At 50.5% G+C, this 17,726-nt stretch overlaps 1 protein-coding gene across 2 annotated transcripts in view; it reads left to right on the top strand.

Annotated features, from left to right (window-relative positions):
- Positions 1-17,726, top strand: part of LOC140403931 (complement C1q tumor necrosis factor-related protein 1-like) — a 47,650-nt gene that overhangs the window by 9,427 nt on the left and 20,497 nt on the right. The window contains exon 1 of one of the 2 annotated variants that reach the window (XM_072492194.1): positions 5,915-6,645. The exons of the other annotated variant lie outside the window; for it this stretch is intronic. The gene's annotated coding sequence lies outside the window, so the exon portion shown is untranslated. Of the gene's footprint in view, positions 1-5,914; positions 6,646-17,726 lie in introns of those variants that run through there. 2 annotated transcript variants of the gene reach the window in all.

Consider the following 17,726-nt stretch of genomic DNA (forward strand, 5'->3'; position numbering starts at 1 on the left):
GAAGTCTGAAGACCTGCACATCCAGACATAGGATCAGCTTTTTCCCCACAGCTACTAGACTCCTCAACGACTCTCCCTTGGACTGATCTGTTCCCTGTCAGACATTATTCACGTCTGCCATTGGTGGAGGGAAGGTTGTGGGAAATGTGCGAAGGGGCCAGACTTGAAGGAGTGCAGAGAGGGTCGTAAGACGTTATTGAGGTAATGTGGAACATCCGTTGAATATAGCGTTGACCTGGATATAATAGAGCAACAGCATTGACATGGTGATTGTGTAACATCATTCACTTCTCTCAATGGGATTAATGGATGTCAATATGCTATCCACCTAACCTGCACACCATTAGACTGTGGGAGGGAACCGGAGCACCCTGAGGAAACTCACGCAGACACGGGGAGAACGTGCAGACTCCGCACAGACTGTCACCCGAGGTCGAAATCAAACCCGGGTCCCTGCCGCTGTGAGGTAGCAGTGCTGACCTAAGCAAATTACCCCCTTTTGTCTCTGTGGGTCCTGAACCTTCGTTATCGTGGACTGGGCATCGCTGGTGAGGGCACTGCCCAGTGCAACACCCAGCCATGGAGAACGGACCCAGCACCCAGCTATAATTTCCCATTTGAACTGATTCAGGTGAGAGAGTGGCTGTTGATACTCCAAGGCAGGAATCCAGTTCCTGATCACTATCCAGTAATTAATAACATATATTGCAGGAGTAGTAATATAACATGTTGTGTTATATTACTATTACTTGAAGTAATATATGTTACTCATTTGTTAATGCCGAGAATTTTTAATACTTTTACTAGCTATCAAATTAAACAAGATAGAATTAGATTAAACTATGAATATTATACTTGCACTCTGAGCTAACCCTACATTTCTGTTCTCTAGTCACAACACACCCGAGGAGAGCGGGAAAACAGATTGAGCTTGTATTTATACCCCCTGTTAGTGTTGCCCTCTAGTGATCATCTGACTGTACTGACTACACATTAATCCTTTATGTATATACAGAGACAGAGATCACTGCAAAGTGCATATTTACTTGGCCTACATGTGATTCCAGATACACAGCAATGTGGCTTACTCTTAAATGCCCTATGATATGTTTTTTAAATTCATTTCTGCACTGTAAATTCTATGATTTCTATGATTTTTTTACGGGATGTGGGTTTCGCTGGTTAGGCCAGCATTCATTGCCCTAGTTGCCCTTTAGAAGGTGGTGGTGAGCCGCCGTCTTGAGCCGCTGTGGTCCATGTGGTGTAGGTACACCCACAGTGCTGTTAGGGAGGGAGTTCCTGGATTTTGACCCAGCGACAGTGAAGGAACGGCTGACATATTTCCAAGTCGCGGGCGGAGGCGGTGGTGGTGGTTGGGGGGGGGGGGGGGGGTGGTGGGGAGCGACTTGGACCCTGCAAGCCCTTCAGTCCCAGGGCGATTAGGGATGGGCAATCAATGCTGGCCCACATCCCACGAAAGAACTGGGGAAAATCTGGAGGGGTCCACCCCTCGCTATGATCCACAGCGGGGAAACTTGCAAAAGAATTCCGACAGCCAAGGAGTCTGATGCAACATGAATTGAAATGAAATTAAAATGGAAATGGCTTATTGTCACAAGTAGGCTTCAAATGAAGTTACTGTGAAAAGCCCCTAGTCGCCACATTCCGGCGCCTGTTCGGGGAGGCTGATGTGGGAATTGAACCGTGCTGCTGGCCTGCCTTGGTCTGCTATCAAAGCCAGTGATTTATCGCAGCCTGTTATGCCCTGGCACAGAAAGAGAGACGCCGACATTGGCAGTCCAAATGAATATGTGGTGCTGGAGCAGCTGTGGAGTGCTCTGCCCTAAAGGTGAAGCTGATGTGCCTTCGGGTTTCTCCATTCCTGACTCAATGGTGGTGGTCGGTCGCCTTGTACAGCCTGCGAAAGTCTCCAAGTGGCCAATCGAAGCTGGAGGCATTAAGGGGTGGCTGAGTCGAAGCGCGCGGACTGCTCTTTGTTCTGTTCTCCAGCGTGGCCCTTGTTCGAAAGCCAGGCCAGCTTTTTACACTCAATTTGTACATATCCTGTTACAGCTCCAAGTGTTAAGAAAATGCAAGTGCAGCATTTTCCAGTCGCGGAAAAATCATTTTGTCAACTCCCTTCTCATTTTAAAGCTGTGTTGACACTCTGCCTGGCTACAGTCGCAGGTTTTTTTAAAAAATGCATCGTAATCCTTCTTTATTAAAGATGTCATTTTGAAACTGTTTAAAGCGGGGAGTCTCGCTGACTTTCTGCCCAGAGCCACAACGTTGAACAATAACCTTTGGGGGAGAGGGGGGGTGGGTTAAGATGTGTCAGGCTCCTTCTGTGCGAGGAGCCTCAGCGGGTAGCACGGTGGGGCTTCGAGAGATTTTCAACTCCCGGGACTGATTTCTATCTTTCAAACCCCGAGCCCTGCTCGAATTCATCACTGCCTGCTTGGTGGGTGGGATTTGGGAAGCACAGCGCCACTATTGAATGAGAATAGCCCCCAGGAAGAGAGTGAGGAGTGACAGGGAGGTAGAGTTTATTTGCAATTTCGGCGAGTGAGGGTGGGGTGAATGAAATGAAAATCGCCTATCGTCACAAGTAGGCTTCAAATGAAGTTACTGTGAAAAGCCCCTAGTCGCCACATTCCGGCGCCTGTTCGGGGAGGCTGGTACGGGAATTGAACCGTGCTGCTGGCCTGCCTTGGTCTGCTTTAAAATCCAGCTAGTTAGCCCAGTGTGCTAAACCAGCCCCTAAACCGGTGGGGGGGGGGGGGGGGAGGGGATTGGCGGGGCGCGGGGGAGCGGCGAGTGGTGGTGGCGTAGAGGACAGTTTCCTTCTGGGGCCCAGAGGAGATCTACAGTATTGCTTTGGCTGTAAGGTACAGGAAGGTGCTATATAAACGCAAGTCCTTCCTTCTTTGACTGTGTCAGGGCATGCCCTCCCCCCGCCCCCCCCCCCCCCCTCCCCCATCCCCCACCGCCTGCAGAATCTAAGACTCCCATTAAACATGGAAAATTTAATTGGTACCCAATAGCTAATAGCCATTTGCACCCTGGGGGTTACCATTGGCCAGAAACTGAACTGGACTGACCCATATAAATACTGTGGCTGCAAGTCAGGTCAGAGGTTAGGAATCTTACGAGTAACTCACGTCCTGACCCCCCAAAGCCTGCCCGCCATCCACAAGGCACAAGTCAGGAGTGCGATGGAATACTCCCCACTTGCCTGGGATGAGCGCAGCTCCAACAACACTCAAGAAGCTCGACACCATCCAGGACAAAGCAGCCCCGCTTGACTGGCACCCCATCCCCCACCTTAAACATTCACTCCCTTGCCAGGGCAGCGACAGCTGTGTGACCATCTATGAGATGCATTTCAGCAACTCACCAAGGCGCCTTAGACACCAACTTTCAAACCCATGACCACTACCCTCTAGAAGGACAAGGGCAAGAAGCAGACACATGGGAACACCACCGTCCCCCTCTTTCTTTGCAAAATATACACTTTATTCTTAAAATACCTGAAAGAACTGACAGACATTCCAAAATGGCCGTCACGCAAAGTGCAATAATATTCAAGTTCTCCACGTACATGCTGAGGTGCTTCAATACAGTCAAGGAGACATTACCCAGAATTTCAAAATGGCCGTTCTAAATGGTACAATGGTATTTAAGTTGTCCACATGGATCAAGTTGCCTCCTGAGGTGCTTCAATACAATTGGGATACATGTAATATTCACTGTACACATTCAATGGCAGTCACACAGGCCAAAGTGGGCCCTGTACAATTCCTCTCCCCTCAGCTCACTTTGGCCGAAAGGTCTTCGACAGGGACCTTCCCGTCTCTGCGGCAACTTCCCCATTCAACAGGATCCACCATCTCTTCTTCATGAAGGGCCTCTAGGACATTACGTACAGACCACTGCCGAATGGACTTGTGAATTTTTCTGCGAGGGACAGGTGGTGGTGCACGGTCCAACTACTTGTGATGTTCCGCGGCAGCGTGGCCAGACCCATCCTTCACAACACCGGGATAGAACAGTAGGAACTCAGTACATAGTGACACTCAGTGTACTGAGGATCTACGCACAGCTTGATGCAGCCACAATGGTGGCCATCAGGATTAGAGTGATTTGGGGCACGCCTTTTCCCCCCTTTATCGAGAGGTATGCCCCTTCGAACGCAGTCCATTCTCAACCACCAGATGAAGAGGAAAAGAGTGATTGTCACAGAACAGGAGTGTGGAATGGGCCAGGCCTGCGCCACGTACAGCAACATTGAGACTGCCTCGCACCTGATGATCAGGTTCTTACCTGCAAAGAGAGAGATCGTCGCTCCCACATAACCAGATTTTGGTTCATTACACCTATTTGCTTCTTCCAGTTTCTAACGCATCCTGGTACCTCCGAATCATAGCCCCAGCACCTTCAGGCCGCCAGACCTGATGGTGAAGAGGACAAATGACCAGTCAGACCAGTTTGCAAAGAACATGGCCACCACCTCGAAGTTCCCCTCCAAGCTACTCCCCACCCTGACTTGGAACTTTGTCGGCCGTTCCTTCACTGTCGCTGGGTCAAAATCCTGGAACCCCTTTCCCTAACAGCACTATGGGTGTACCTACACCTATCTTTTCAGGATTGTGTGTGTGCCTACGCCACACGGATTGCAGCGGCTCAAGAAGGCCGCTCACCACCATCTTCTCAGGGGCAATTAGGGATGGACGATAAATACTGGTGTGGGCAGCGACGCCCACAACTCATGAGCAACTAAAAAACATCACTCCTTGGGCGATGCTGGGTTACTGGGTACAGAGTCTGGTGATAAGCTCAAGACATCATCTCTCACTCAAAGTGCAGAGCCTGCGCGTTGACCACTGTGCTGTTGAGATTCCGAAAGATTATCATCAATCAACTTTGCCGAAAGTAATTTTTTGAGCTCGTCAGCCCGAACTCTCTAATTACAGAGTTCAAAAAGGCTGTGGGTTTGAGATTCAGACTTGAGGTGCAGTGCCGTACTTAGGGAATGCTGCACTGTCAGAGTCACCATTTCTTTTTGGATGAGATGATAGGCTGAGGCCCCAACCTGTCCTCGCATGGTGTCATTTGATGTTGTGCAAGGGAGTTCTGCTCAATGTCCTTCAACTGAAACAGTCGAACTGGCCACGTCCATGTGGGAAAACCAGTTGAGTTATTTGTCTACGACGCAACAGTGACTAGAATCGCAGATCCCCTAAAGTACAGAAGGAGGCCATTCGGCCTATCGAGTCTGCACCGGCCCTCCGAAAGAGCACCAAACTCGGGCCCAATCCCCGCAACCCCAACTAACCTTTGGACACTAAGGGCAATTTTTAAGCAACGGCCAATCCACCCGATCCTGCACATCTTTGGACTGTGGGAGGAAACTGGAGCACCCGGAGGAAACCCACGCAGACACGGGGAGGACGTGCTAACTCCACACGGACAGTCACCCAAGCCGGGAATCGAACCCGGTCCCTTGGCACCATGAGGCAACAGCGCTAACAAAGAACAAAGAAAAGTACAGCTCCGAAACAGACCTTTCGGCCCTCCAAGCCTGCGCCAATCATGCTGCCCGTCTAAACTAAAATCTTCTACACTTCCGGGCTCCCTATCCCTCTATACCCATTCAGGGTGCCCCCCGACTACCATCAGAAGTTGTCTGCGAAGTGCTTTGAGGCTCCTTGAGAAGTTACACCAATGAAAATTCTTCAGTTTTACTTCCATTTCATTTTGCGGCCTAAAACCTCAGGGGAGTTGATTGCTGGATTCAGCCTTCGTAGGACTATTGTTGTATCGTTTCCGAGCTCCATTTCCCCTCCTCCACACATACACACACACCCACACACACGTACAGCTGGTTCACATCTTGTTGGAATAAAATGCAGCTGGAATAAGTTTACTTTGAGCTTGAAGATTTTATCATTTTCTCTCTCCAAACAGACTCGTAATGTGGCCCGTAAAGAGCGAACTCTGTTATTCCCTACTCCCCACCCCCCTCAGGTCAAAGAAAGCCACTTAGCCAAAAAAAATATAAAACCAATTAGACTGAACAAGCTCACTATTTTCAGCTGAGTCTATGGGTTTTCTCTCTCTCTCTCTCTCTCTCTGTCTCTGCATAGTTAACCAGAGCGGATTCCATTGCTTGCAAAAGACACTTCCAGTGGAGGGACCCTGGGATAGAGGGGTGAGGGATAGAGCCAGAAGGGACAGAAAGAGGGAGGGAGACACAGACAGAAAGAAAACGAGAGAGAGAGAGAGAGAAATAGAGAGAGAGAAAGACAGAGAGGAAGAGAGGGAGTGAAGAAAAGGCATCCAAATATCTCAACGTAGATAGGGATCTGGAACCAGCTGGCAAGTTGCAGGATAGCAAATGGTTGCAAATTCATGAAGTGTTCCTTTGTCTTGCAACTATCTTCGGACCGAATATAACAACTTGAGGGACTGAGGAGAAAGAGCCAAGCAAAAGAATAAAGCGTTTTTTGTTTTTCAAAAAAAAAAAACCATCAGGAGCTTGAAAAGAAAAAAAGAGAGAAATAATCCCATTTTTTTGAAAAATTTGATTTATTTTTTTCCCCCGCTCGTGTTTGAAGGGGGACTAAGTTTGAAGAGCGTCGGCCGGTGAGTGTGTTCGTTTACTTGTCTATCTCGTGTTGTCTGCTCAGCAGCTGATCTGCGCGTCATGTCTTGCCCACACGACCGACCTTCCACTTTGGCCGGGGGGGCGGGGGGGGGGGGGGCTTGGTGCTCCTCCGGTCGGCTGAGGGGGGTGGGGGGAAGGGGCTGGGCGGTCTTCAGAGGCCACCGGGGAGGTGTGGGCGTCGGGGTGAAGAGGGAGGAAAACGCGGCGGAACTTGGCGTAGGTAACCCGCAGTAAAACAGTGATCCCCCTGTCGCAGTTACTTCCTGCAGGAGCTGCAACCGGTGGTGCACCGATGGATGAGAGTTTTTGACTGAATGTTTCCCAATCGTGGGCCAGCATAGGCTTTAAGTTCCCAATCGGCGCATCAGGACTTCACACGGGTAGAAGAGCATCTATCCTCACACAATTTCGGAATCTGTCGTTATCTTGCACCCACACGATACTTACGGAGTGGGAACGATTGTATTCACTGTGTCCCTTGCGGAATACGAGCTACCCGCTAAGGGGGCAGGGGAAGGTCAATTAATATTGCATATAAGGTTGGCTAGTTCGGGACCTGGTTGGGTAACTTAAACCTTGAAAATAAACCTTTGTTTCTTTTGTTACAATTCGGTGTGGACTCCCCATGTCTTCGTAAAATAATCTTTCTTTTATTCCTACGTGAGGGGGCAGCAGGGTGGCGCAGTGGTTAGCTCTGTTGCCTCATGGCACCGAGGAGCCGTAGGGTGTTCTTTCCAAGGGTCGGTGCAGACTCGATAGGCCGGGTGGCCTCCTTCTGCACTGTAGGGATTCAAAGACTTATGAGCTTTAGTGTCACAAGTAGGCTTACAGTAACACTGCAATTAAGTTACTCTGAAAAGCCCCTAGTCGCCACATTCCGGCGCCTGTTCGGGTACACAGAGGGAGAATTCAGAATGTCCAATTCACCTCACAATCACATCTTTTGGGACTTGTGGGAGGAAACCGGAGCACCCGGAGGAAACCCACGCAGACACAGGAGGAACGTTAGACTCCGCACAGGCAGTGGCCCAAGCCGGGAATCGAACCCGGGATCCTGGCGCTGTGAAGCAACAGTGCCAACCACTGTGCTACTGTGCCGCCCATTTGCAGCCCGTAGCCAGATACGCGTAAGCTATCAGGCCTGGTCAAATATTCCTGTGACTCCATTACCACGGTAATGGTAAAATCAGAAAGCAAAGTGGGTAACAGGCCGATCTTCCCCTCCCTAAATCCCCTCCACACTCTTCCCTCCATGACAGCAAGTTTCCAGAGTGTTGGGTGAAGATAATGGGGGGAAAGCAATCACCCTGGGTGTCTGTGACTTTCAAGCTTGGCGCCCATTTCCCAGGGCATCCTGGGCAAAAGGTGCGAACATTGGCAGTAGTGTGAACAGTACCAGCCTCCCCGAACAGGCGCCAGAATGTGGCGACTAAGGGCTTTTCACAGTAACTTCATTTGAAGCCAACTTGTGACAATAAGCGATTTTCATCTCAACACAAGATTTAGGAGCAAGGCTGGACCATTCAGCCCATTCAATCTGCTCCACTATTCAGTATGATCATGGCTGACCTTGAGCTTCAACTCCATTTCCTGCCTGCTCTCCGAATGCCTTAATTCACTCGGAGACCAAAGATTTGTCTATCCCAGCCTAGGCAGGTTTACCTGGGCAGTACTGGCGAAATATTAGGACAAGACCCCAGGACTAATTCTGGGTCGTATTCAGCCCAGACTCTTCTGGTGAGTGTAGTGTTTGAGAGCCCTCACATTGTTCCACTAATTGATCACTGTGATTGATCAGCACTTGTTGAACAACCCTGAGTGCGCTATTAACTACGCTATCAACCCATTTAAGGGAAATAGTTGAGCTCAAATCATCCACACGCTGTTTGCAAACAATAACCGTGGGCTGGATTCTCCCTCCCCGAGGCTGGTGTGAACGGAGAATCCGCGGGAGGTTCACAACAGGATAATCGGTGCAAGCCCCTCACTGATTCCGGTACCGGTGAAGGACTAGTGCTGCGTGAAACACCCACGGATCATGCTGGAGAATCGGCGGTTCCCGGGCCGCGCACGTGCAGGGCTGACGACCTGCACCGGTCGCGACGGAAAACATGGCGCCGGCCTTGCTCCGACCCCAACCCGCCAACCCCGACCCCGATCCCACAGCCCACTCTCTGGCCACCTACCCCCCCCCCCCCCCCCCATCACTCCCCCACAGCCCTAGCAGAAGCCCTCCCCTCCCCCCGTCCAACAGCATGGATCCCAGACAAGTATGGTGGCGCTGGACACTGTCCGCAGCCGGCACGCCAGACCCGCCAACGGCACTGCAATGGTGCGTGCCGCGCGTCCCGATGAGGCCGGTTTGGAGGGGGCGGAGCATGGCGGACCGGCGTCAAACCGTCACCTGACCCGATTCTGGCGTTGGAATCCATTCTCCGCCCGATCGCCGTTCCCAATTTCGGCGTCAGGCTACTGAGAATTTGTTCAAACTTTGTGGCTTCAATGAATTGCCCAGGAGCTTGGTGAACCGATAGTTCTGCATTCTTTTCTCCGTAACAACACCTCAGCCAATCGGAGTTGACTTCCCGATCAATCAGCACTTTTTCTCCTCTCGTAATAGTTAAGATCATTTGTCATTCTTGTGTTTTGTCCTGATGAGTGACAGATAAAAAGCTTCAGCAACATTTTTCTCTTTTGAGTAACATCCAACTCTATTAGTATTGCAGCTTAATTCATAGTAGTTCAAAGGATCCCAACAGTGCAGAAAGAGGCCATTCGGCCCATCAAGTCTGCATCGACACTCTGCGGCGAGCACTCGACCCAGGCCCACTCCCCTGCCCTATCCCTGTAACCCGTAACCCCACCTAACATCCACATGTTTGGACACTAAGGGGCAATTTATCATGGCCAATCCAGCTAACCTGAGCATCTTTGGACTGTGGGAGGAAACCGGAGCACCCGGAGGAATCCCACGCAGACCCGGGGAGAACGTGCAGACTCCGCACAGACACTTGCTCAAGGCTGGAATTGAACCCGGGTCCCTGGCGCTGTGAGGCAGCAGAGCTAACCCCTGCGCCGGCACGCCACCCAGGATAGAGGTTGAGCTATGGATTTTCAATCGTCCAACAATTCTTTCACTTTGCATTAAAAAATCCTGAGGCATTTCACCGGCGGATTATCAAAAGATGGATGCTGATCTGAACGAGAATATATCAGGAAGAGCGAACCTCCAAAGATTAATCGAGAAGAAAGTTTTTAGGAGGATTAAAAGGAGGACGGAGGGGAATTAAAGTGGACCCAAGTGATTCAATGCACAGTCACCAATAATACGGTGAAAGGGAGGAGAGGAACTCACAAGGTGCCAGAATCAGAGAGCAACAGAGAATGGAGGAGGTCATGTAGGTTTGTAGGAAGTTTCAGAGATCGGGAGCGGGTGACAAGATGACAGGATTCAGACACAAGGAGCAGAAGGTTAAATTGGCGACACTGGACAGCCAGGGGTCAAAGGGTGGCACGGTAGCGCAGTGGTTAGCACTGTTGCTTCACAGCGCCAGGGCCCCAGGTTCGATTCCCCACTGGGTCACTGTCTGTGCGGAGTCTGCACGTTCTCCCCGTGTCTGCGTGGGTTTCCTCCGGGTGCTCCGGTTTCCTCCCACAAGTCCCGAAAGACGTGCTTGGTAGGTGAATTGCCCATTCTGAATTCTCCCTCTGTGTACCCGAACAAGCGTCGGAATGTGGGGACCAGGAGATTTTCACAGTAACTTCATTGCAGTGCTAATGTAAGCCTACTTGTGACAATAAAGATTATTATTACTAAAGTCGACCAACGGGAGCGGGGGTGGGGGTTGGGGGGGTGAGGGCGGTGAACAATACTTTGCGCCAAATTTCGGACAATTTGAAGGTGAAGGAGAGTGGGAAACCGGCCAGGGAACCATTTGAGTGTCCAACTGACAAAGTACTTTAGAATATCCCAATGATGCCGTGAGGCGCTACATAATGCAATTTCCGTTTTGCTTTCGACAAAACTTTGGGGGGGAAATAACTCTGTGGCCAGATTCAATCACAAGTAATCTGTTGAGCGAGATAATGTTTGGATGCAAAGAATGTTGTCTGCACCAATGCCCTGCAGGAATTCTTTCCAATCTCTCAGTATCTTCCTGTTTATGAGTTCTTTGTTCCTTTGATCTCCACACGTAGATGGAAGTGATTTTGGGCGGACAATTAAGTTGGATGAAGGGAGGCAGGTTTGCTTTGAGTGCTTCCAGCTAATGATGTGAGGGAATTTAGTGTCTCGGACAAGAGTGGCCTAGGCTTCAGACAAAGGAAGGTTCAGACTTGGAGATAGGTTTAACACATTTATTGAACAGTTAACAATTCTCCTACTTGAGTTTGACTCTCCTGCTGATCTTGCTATAGTAACTCAATCTAACTAACCAGTCTGCTCTAATCCATGCGGTGGGTGTGATGCTTCCTGATCTGCCCCTGTCTCTCTGAGTGTCGCCTATGGAAAGAGAAAGAGCATGTGTGCCCTGTCCTTTTATATGGGTAGCCCCCTTGTGGTAGTGTCACCTCTGGGTGTGTCTTGACTGCCCATTGGTCGTGTCCTATCTTACTGACCTATTGGTTGAATGTCTGTGAGTCATGATGTCTCTGGTGCTCCCTCTAGTGTTTACCTAGTTGCAGTGTACCTACATTAACCCCTTGTGTATTTACAGTGATGCAAATCACCACAAACTCCATGTTAGTGGGGGCTGAGGTCAGGCGATCTTTGGTGTTTGGGGGGAGCCAGAGCTACTGGAGGGTAAGGACCCCGATGTCGTGGCCTATGCCTCTCTGATTGCCCGGTGACGTATCCTGGCGAATTGGAGGTCGGAAACGGTGCCATGGGGTGGCCGCATGGCAGGGGACTTGTACTACTTTCTCCGGCTGGAGAAGGTTAAGTTTGCATTGAGGGGGTCAGGGTTTTGAGGTGCTGTTGAGGCCGATCATGACCTTATTTGAGGAGCTGTTCAGTGTGGGGAGGTGGGGGGGGGGGGGGGGGGGGGGGGAATTAAAAGGGGAAAAACTGTACAAACTGTTGACTATGTTTTGATGGATGGTGTATTCTGTTAATACTGTGTGTGTTTGGAAAACAATGGGCGGGACTCCGTCGGTTGACTCCAGAATCGGGAAACGCAATTGGGTGGAGAATTGGTGTCGACGCCAAAATCGTGGCGGGCACCGGTTTCACGCCAAATCGCAATTCCCCGGTGCCTCGACAGTGGCGTCGGTGCGTTCCACTCCACATGGACAGTAAACGCCGTTGGCATATCAATAGCGGGCCCGACACAGCATTCTCCTGGGCCTCCGTGATTCTCCGCCTCCACTTGGGCGAATTCCCGGCGGCGCTGTTTACTTGTGCTTTTAGAAATCGTATCACTGACACCGGGGCTGCTGAGGGAGGGGGGGGGGGGCACGGAAAGTGTCCAGCATCACCATAGTTTGCTGACAGTCGTGCCGCTGGTCGGGGGAGGAGGGGTTCTGCCAGGGCCGGGGGGAGTAGCGGGGCCAAGAGGTGGGCTGTGGGGTCGGGGTGGACGGGTATGGAACACCATTGCCGCGGACGGCAAGGCAGCCATGCAGCTGCGCACACTGCTAACAGCCCACGGTGAACTTAGGGCCATGGGTCATATGGGTGTGTGTGTCCCCTCCCCACCCCCCCCAGGGCAACCCCCCCCACCCCCGAGGTTCTTCTGGCCCCAGCCGACCAATCAGCGGGATGGGCGCCCTCCAGCGCAACCAGTGCCATCTTGTTGGCTGGGATGAGCATTCGTGGGGAGTGTAATGTGTATGTGCGGCTGCAGCTTGTCAGCCTCCCGAGTGTCAATCGCGAACCCTGCACCGTTTCTCATTGGAATCGATTGTGTTCCGCGTGGCGCCGGTGCTAGCCCCTCCACAGTCGCTGAGTCGCTCCTCGGGGGGCCATTTTGTTTGGCTACCCCGATCTTCCCCCCCCCTCTTATTTTCGACCCAACCCCAAACCCGGGGTGCCAGGCTGGCACTGCCAAGGTGCTTGGGTGCCAGAAGGAGTGTTGCCCTGTCCCTGACCACCCAGGGGTCTCTAATACCCTGCGAGACCCCCCCCCACCCCCACCCTGGTGCCATGTTTGTGGAAGCCAGTACTAAACGGCGCCCTGGCAAGGTCTCCCAGGAGCAGCCATTAGGTCCCAGGCACTGGGAGAATCCCGTGGACACATATGTAAATGAGCCCATACCTCATTTAAAGATACAGATTTGGATCATGCCGAGTGAGGGAGTGACCCAGATAACGACTGTCATGTTATGTACTCTGGGATAACACAGGCTGCAACTGGATGCAGCTTGAACCAAAAGATACTCCAGACCTTGAAGTTAGTTCAATCTGATTTATTGAACCAGTAGCACAGTTAGCACAGTTCTCTGTGAGTTCGACTCTCTGCTAACCTAAGTGTGGTTACTCTGTCTGACTGAACCAGACTAGCTCTTAGCCATGTGCTGGAGGTGTGATACTGTACACACACCCTGACTCACTCTGTAGATGTTCATCAGTGGAAAGAGGCGGAGTGTGAGTGCCCCGTGCCTTTTATAGTGCGATAATACCCCTGAGTGTCCTGCCTGCTCATTGGTCATGTCCTGTTCTCTGTGTTCATTAGCTGCCTGTCTGTGCCTATCTGTATATCATTATCTGCATGTCTGCATATCATGACAACGGCGTCTCACGTGGTTTCGTTAAACCTCACAAGGCATTGCTGACACCAAGTTGCTAAATCCCGCCCTGTGACTCTATCCCTGGGCCTTTACACTCTGGAATTTCCTCCCTGAACCTCTTCACTTCTAGACCATGGGCAGGATTCTCCGCTGGCGGGATTCTCTCATTTGCCGGCAGCCCGGGGGTTTCCCGACAGCGTGGGGCTGCCCCACAATGGGAAACCCCATTGACCGGCCGGCGTCACGGAGAATCCCGCCGGCGGGTCGAGGCAGAAAGATGTGCGGTGGGGCGGAGAAACCAGCCCCATGATTTCCTCCGTCAAGAAACACCCCTTAAAATATACCTCTTTGACCAACCTTGTGACCCTCTGACCGATTAACTTCTTATCAGTATGAACACGTTGTAAATTGTTATATTTCTTTGAATGGGGGGAAATCTTTAAAAGGAATGTAGGATGTTATCATATGCCTTTACGAGATATCAGTATGACATTGCTAATAATAATCTTTATTATTGTCACAAGTAGGCTTACATTAACACTGCAATGAAGTTACTGAGAAAAGCCCCTAGTCACCATATTCCGGTGCCTGTTCGGGTACACAGAGGGAGAATTCAGAATGTCCAATTCACCTAAGAAGCACATTTTTCGGGACTTGTGGGAGGATACCGGAGCACGCGGAGGAAACCCTCGCAGACACGGGGAGAACGTACAGACTCCGCACAGACAGTGACCCAAGCCGGGAATCGAGCCCAGGACCCTGGCGCTGTGAAGCAACGGTGCTAACCACTCTGCTACCCTGCCACCCGTGCTAGAAAGGAAGCGTGTCCTGCAATCCAGTTTTAGTTTCACTTTTGCTTGCAACAGAGCAGACACAGACAGCTCTACTGATGAACTGTTTTCAAGCTTTCTGTCCATGTACACCTGCTCGCATAAATTAGTACTGAAGCCACAGCGCGATTTCATCTCTTATGAGTGATTAATGCCTTTAGATTTTAATCACAGGTGGCACAGTGATCAGCACTGCCTCACTGCTCCAGGGTCCCAGGTTCGATTCCCGACTTGGGTGACTGTCTGTGCGGAGTCTGCACGTTCTCCCCGTGTCTGCGTGGGTTTCCTCCGGGTGCTCCGGTCCTCCAACAGTCCAAAGATGTGCAGGTTAGGTGGATTGGCCGCACTAAATTGCTTATTCGTGTCCAAACAACGTTTTGTGGACAGACCAGGGTAGGGTTAGGTAGAAGCAAGTTACTGTGGATGCTGGAATCAGAAACAGAAGAAAAAAATCTGGAAAATCTCAGCAGGTCTGGCAGCATCTGTAGGGGAGAGAAAAGAGCTAACGGTTCGAGTCCGGTGACCCTTTGTAAAAGCTAACAGACAGAGAAAGTGGAAAATATTTATACTGTGGAGTGAGAATGAAAGATGAGTCATAGCCACAGAAACCCAGGGAAACTGGGTGCTAATGGCCACAGAAACCAAGGGGAAAGAGTGCTAATGGCAGTCCCCAGGGAGAACAAAAGGTGTGAAAGGCCAAACAGCAGAGAAACTAACATATAGAGAAACAGATAGTTGACAGTAACTTTGTAATTTAGGAAACAGATAGTTGACAGTAACTTTGTAATTTAGGAAACAGATAGTCGACAGTAACTTTGTAATTTAGGAAACAGATAGTTGACAGTAACTTTGTAATTTAGGAAACAGATAGTTGACAGTAACTTTGTAATTTAAAAAAAAAAAAGTATTTATAAAAAAAAAAAAGACAAATTTTAATTTTAATTAATTGACGCAATGTCAGTTAGAGGGGTGCTGTGCTCTGACTGTGAGATGTGGCAGGTCCGGGAGGCTTCCAGCGTCCCGGATGGCTTCATCTGCAGAAAGTGCACCCAACTGCAGCTCCTCACAGACCGCATGGTTCGGTTGGAGCAGCAATTGGATGCACTTAGGAGCATGCAGGTGGCGGAAAGCGTCATAGATCGCAGTTATGTAAGTGTGGTCACACCCAAGGTGCAGGCAGAGAAATGGGTGACCACCAGAAAGGGCAGGCAGTCAGTGCAGGAATCCCCTGTGGTTGTCCCCCTCTCGAACAGATATACCCCTTTGGATACTGTCGGGGGGGATAGCCTATCAGGGGAAAACAGCAGCAGCCAGAGCAGTGGCACCACGGCTGGCTCTGATGTTCAGAAGGGAGGGTCAAAGCGCAGAAGAGTAATAGTGATAGGGGACTCTATAGTCAGGGGCACAGATAGGCGCTTCTGTGGACGTGAAAGAGACTCCAGGATGGTATGTTGCCTCCCTGGTGCCAGGGTCCAGGATGTCTCCGAACGGGTAGAGGGAATCCTGAAGGGGGAGGGCAAACAGGCAGAGGTCGTTGTACATATTGGTACTAACGACATAGGCAGGAAGGGGCATGAGGTCCTGCAGCAGGAGTTCAGGGAGCTAGGCAGAAAGTTAAAAGACAGGACCTCGAGGGTTGTAATCTCGGGATTACTCCCTGTGCCACGTGCCAGTGAGGCTAGAAATAGGAAGATAGAGCAGACAAACACGTGGCTAAACAGCTGGTGTAGGAGGGAGGGTTTCTGTTATCTGGACCACTGGGAGCTCTTCCGGGGCAGGTGTGACCTGTATAAGATGGACGGGTTGCATCTAAACCGGAGAGGCATAAATATCCTGGCCGCGAGATTTGCTAGTGTCACACGGGAGGGTTTAAACTAGTATGGCAGGGGGGTGGGCACGGGAGCAATAGGTCAGAAGGTGAGAGCGTTGAGGGAGAACTAGGGAATAGGGACAGTGTGGCTCTGAGGCAGAGCAGACGGGGAGAAGTTGCTGAACACAGCGGGTTTGGTGGCCTGAAGTGCATATGTTTTAATGCAAGGAGCATTACGGGTAAGGCAGATGAACTTAGAGTTTGGATTACTACTTGGAACTATGATGTTGTTGCCATTACAGAGACCTGGTTGAGGGAAGGGCAGGATTGGCAGCTAAACGTTCCAGGATTTAGATGTTTCAGGCGGGATAGAGGGGGATGTAAAATGGGAGGCGGAGTTGCGTTACTTGTTCAGGAGAGTATCACAGCTGTACAGCGAGAGGACACCTCAGAGGGCAGTGAGGCTATATGGGTAGAGATCAGGAACAAGAAGGGTGCAGTCACAATGTTGGGGGTATACTACAGGCCTCCCAACAGCCAGCGGGAGATAGAGGAGCAGATAGGTAGACAGATTTTGGAAAAGAGTAAAAACAACAGGGTTGTGGTGATGGGAGACTTCAACTTCCCCAATATTGACTGGGACTCACTTAGTGCCAGGGGCTTAGACGGGGCAGAGTTTGTAAGGAGCATCCAGGAGGGCTTCTTAAAACAATATGTAAACAGTCCAACTAGGGAAGGGGCGGTACTGGACCTGGTATTGGGGAATGAGCCCGGCCAGGTGGTAGATGTTTCAGTAGGGGAGCATTTCGGTAACAGTGACCACAATTCAGTAAGTTTTAAAGTACTGGTGGACAAGGATAAGAGTGGTCCGAGGATGAATGTGCTAAATTGGGGGAAGGCTAATTATAACAATATTAGGCGGGACCTGAAGAACATAGATTGGGGGCGGATGTTTGAGGGCAAATCAACATCTGACATGTGGGAGGCTTTCAAGTGTCAGTTGAAAGGAATACAGGACAGGCATGTTCCTGTGAGGAAGAAAGATAAATACGGCAATTTTCGGGAACCTTGGATGACGAATGATATTGTAGGCCTCGTCAAAAAGAAAAAGGAGGCATTTGTCAGGGCTAAAAGGCTGGGAACAGACGAAGCCTGTGTGGCATATAAGGAAAGTAGGAAGGAACTTCAGCAAGGAGTCAGGAGGGCTAGAAGGGGTCATGAAAAGTCATTGGCAAATAGGGTTAAGGAAAATCCCAAGGCTTTTTACACTTACATAAAAAGCAAGAGGGTAGCCAGGGAAAGGGTTGGCCCACTGAAGGATAGGCAAGGGAATCTATGTGTGGAGCCAGAGGAAATGGGCGAGGTACTAAATGAATACTTTGCATCAGTATTCACCAAAGAGAAGGAATTGGTAGATGTTGAGTCTGGAGAAGGGGGTGTAGATAGCCTGGGTCACATTGTGATCCAAAAAGACGAGGTGTTGGGTGTCTTAAAAAATATTAAGGTAGATAAGTCCCCAGGGCCGGATGGGATCTACCCCAGAATACTGAAGGAGGCTGGAGAGGAAATTGCTGAGGCCTTGACAGAAATCTTTGGATCCTCGCTGTCTTCAGGGGATGTCCCGGAGGACTGGAGAATAGCCAATGTTGTTCCTCTGTTTAAGAAGGGTGGCAGGGATAATCCCGGGAACTAC

Source organism: Scyliorhinus torazame, chromosome 29 (assembly GCF_047496885.1).
Source record: "Scyliorhinus torazame isolate Kashiwa2021f chromosome 29, sScyTor2.1, whole genome shotgun sequence".
NCBI classification, from domain to species: domain Eukaryota; kingdom Metazoa; phylum Chordata; class Chondrichthyes; order Carcharhiniformes; family Scyliorhinidae; genus Scyliorhinus; species Scyliorhinus torazame.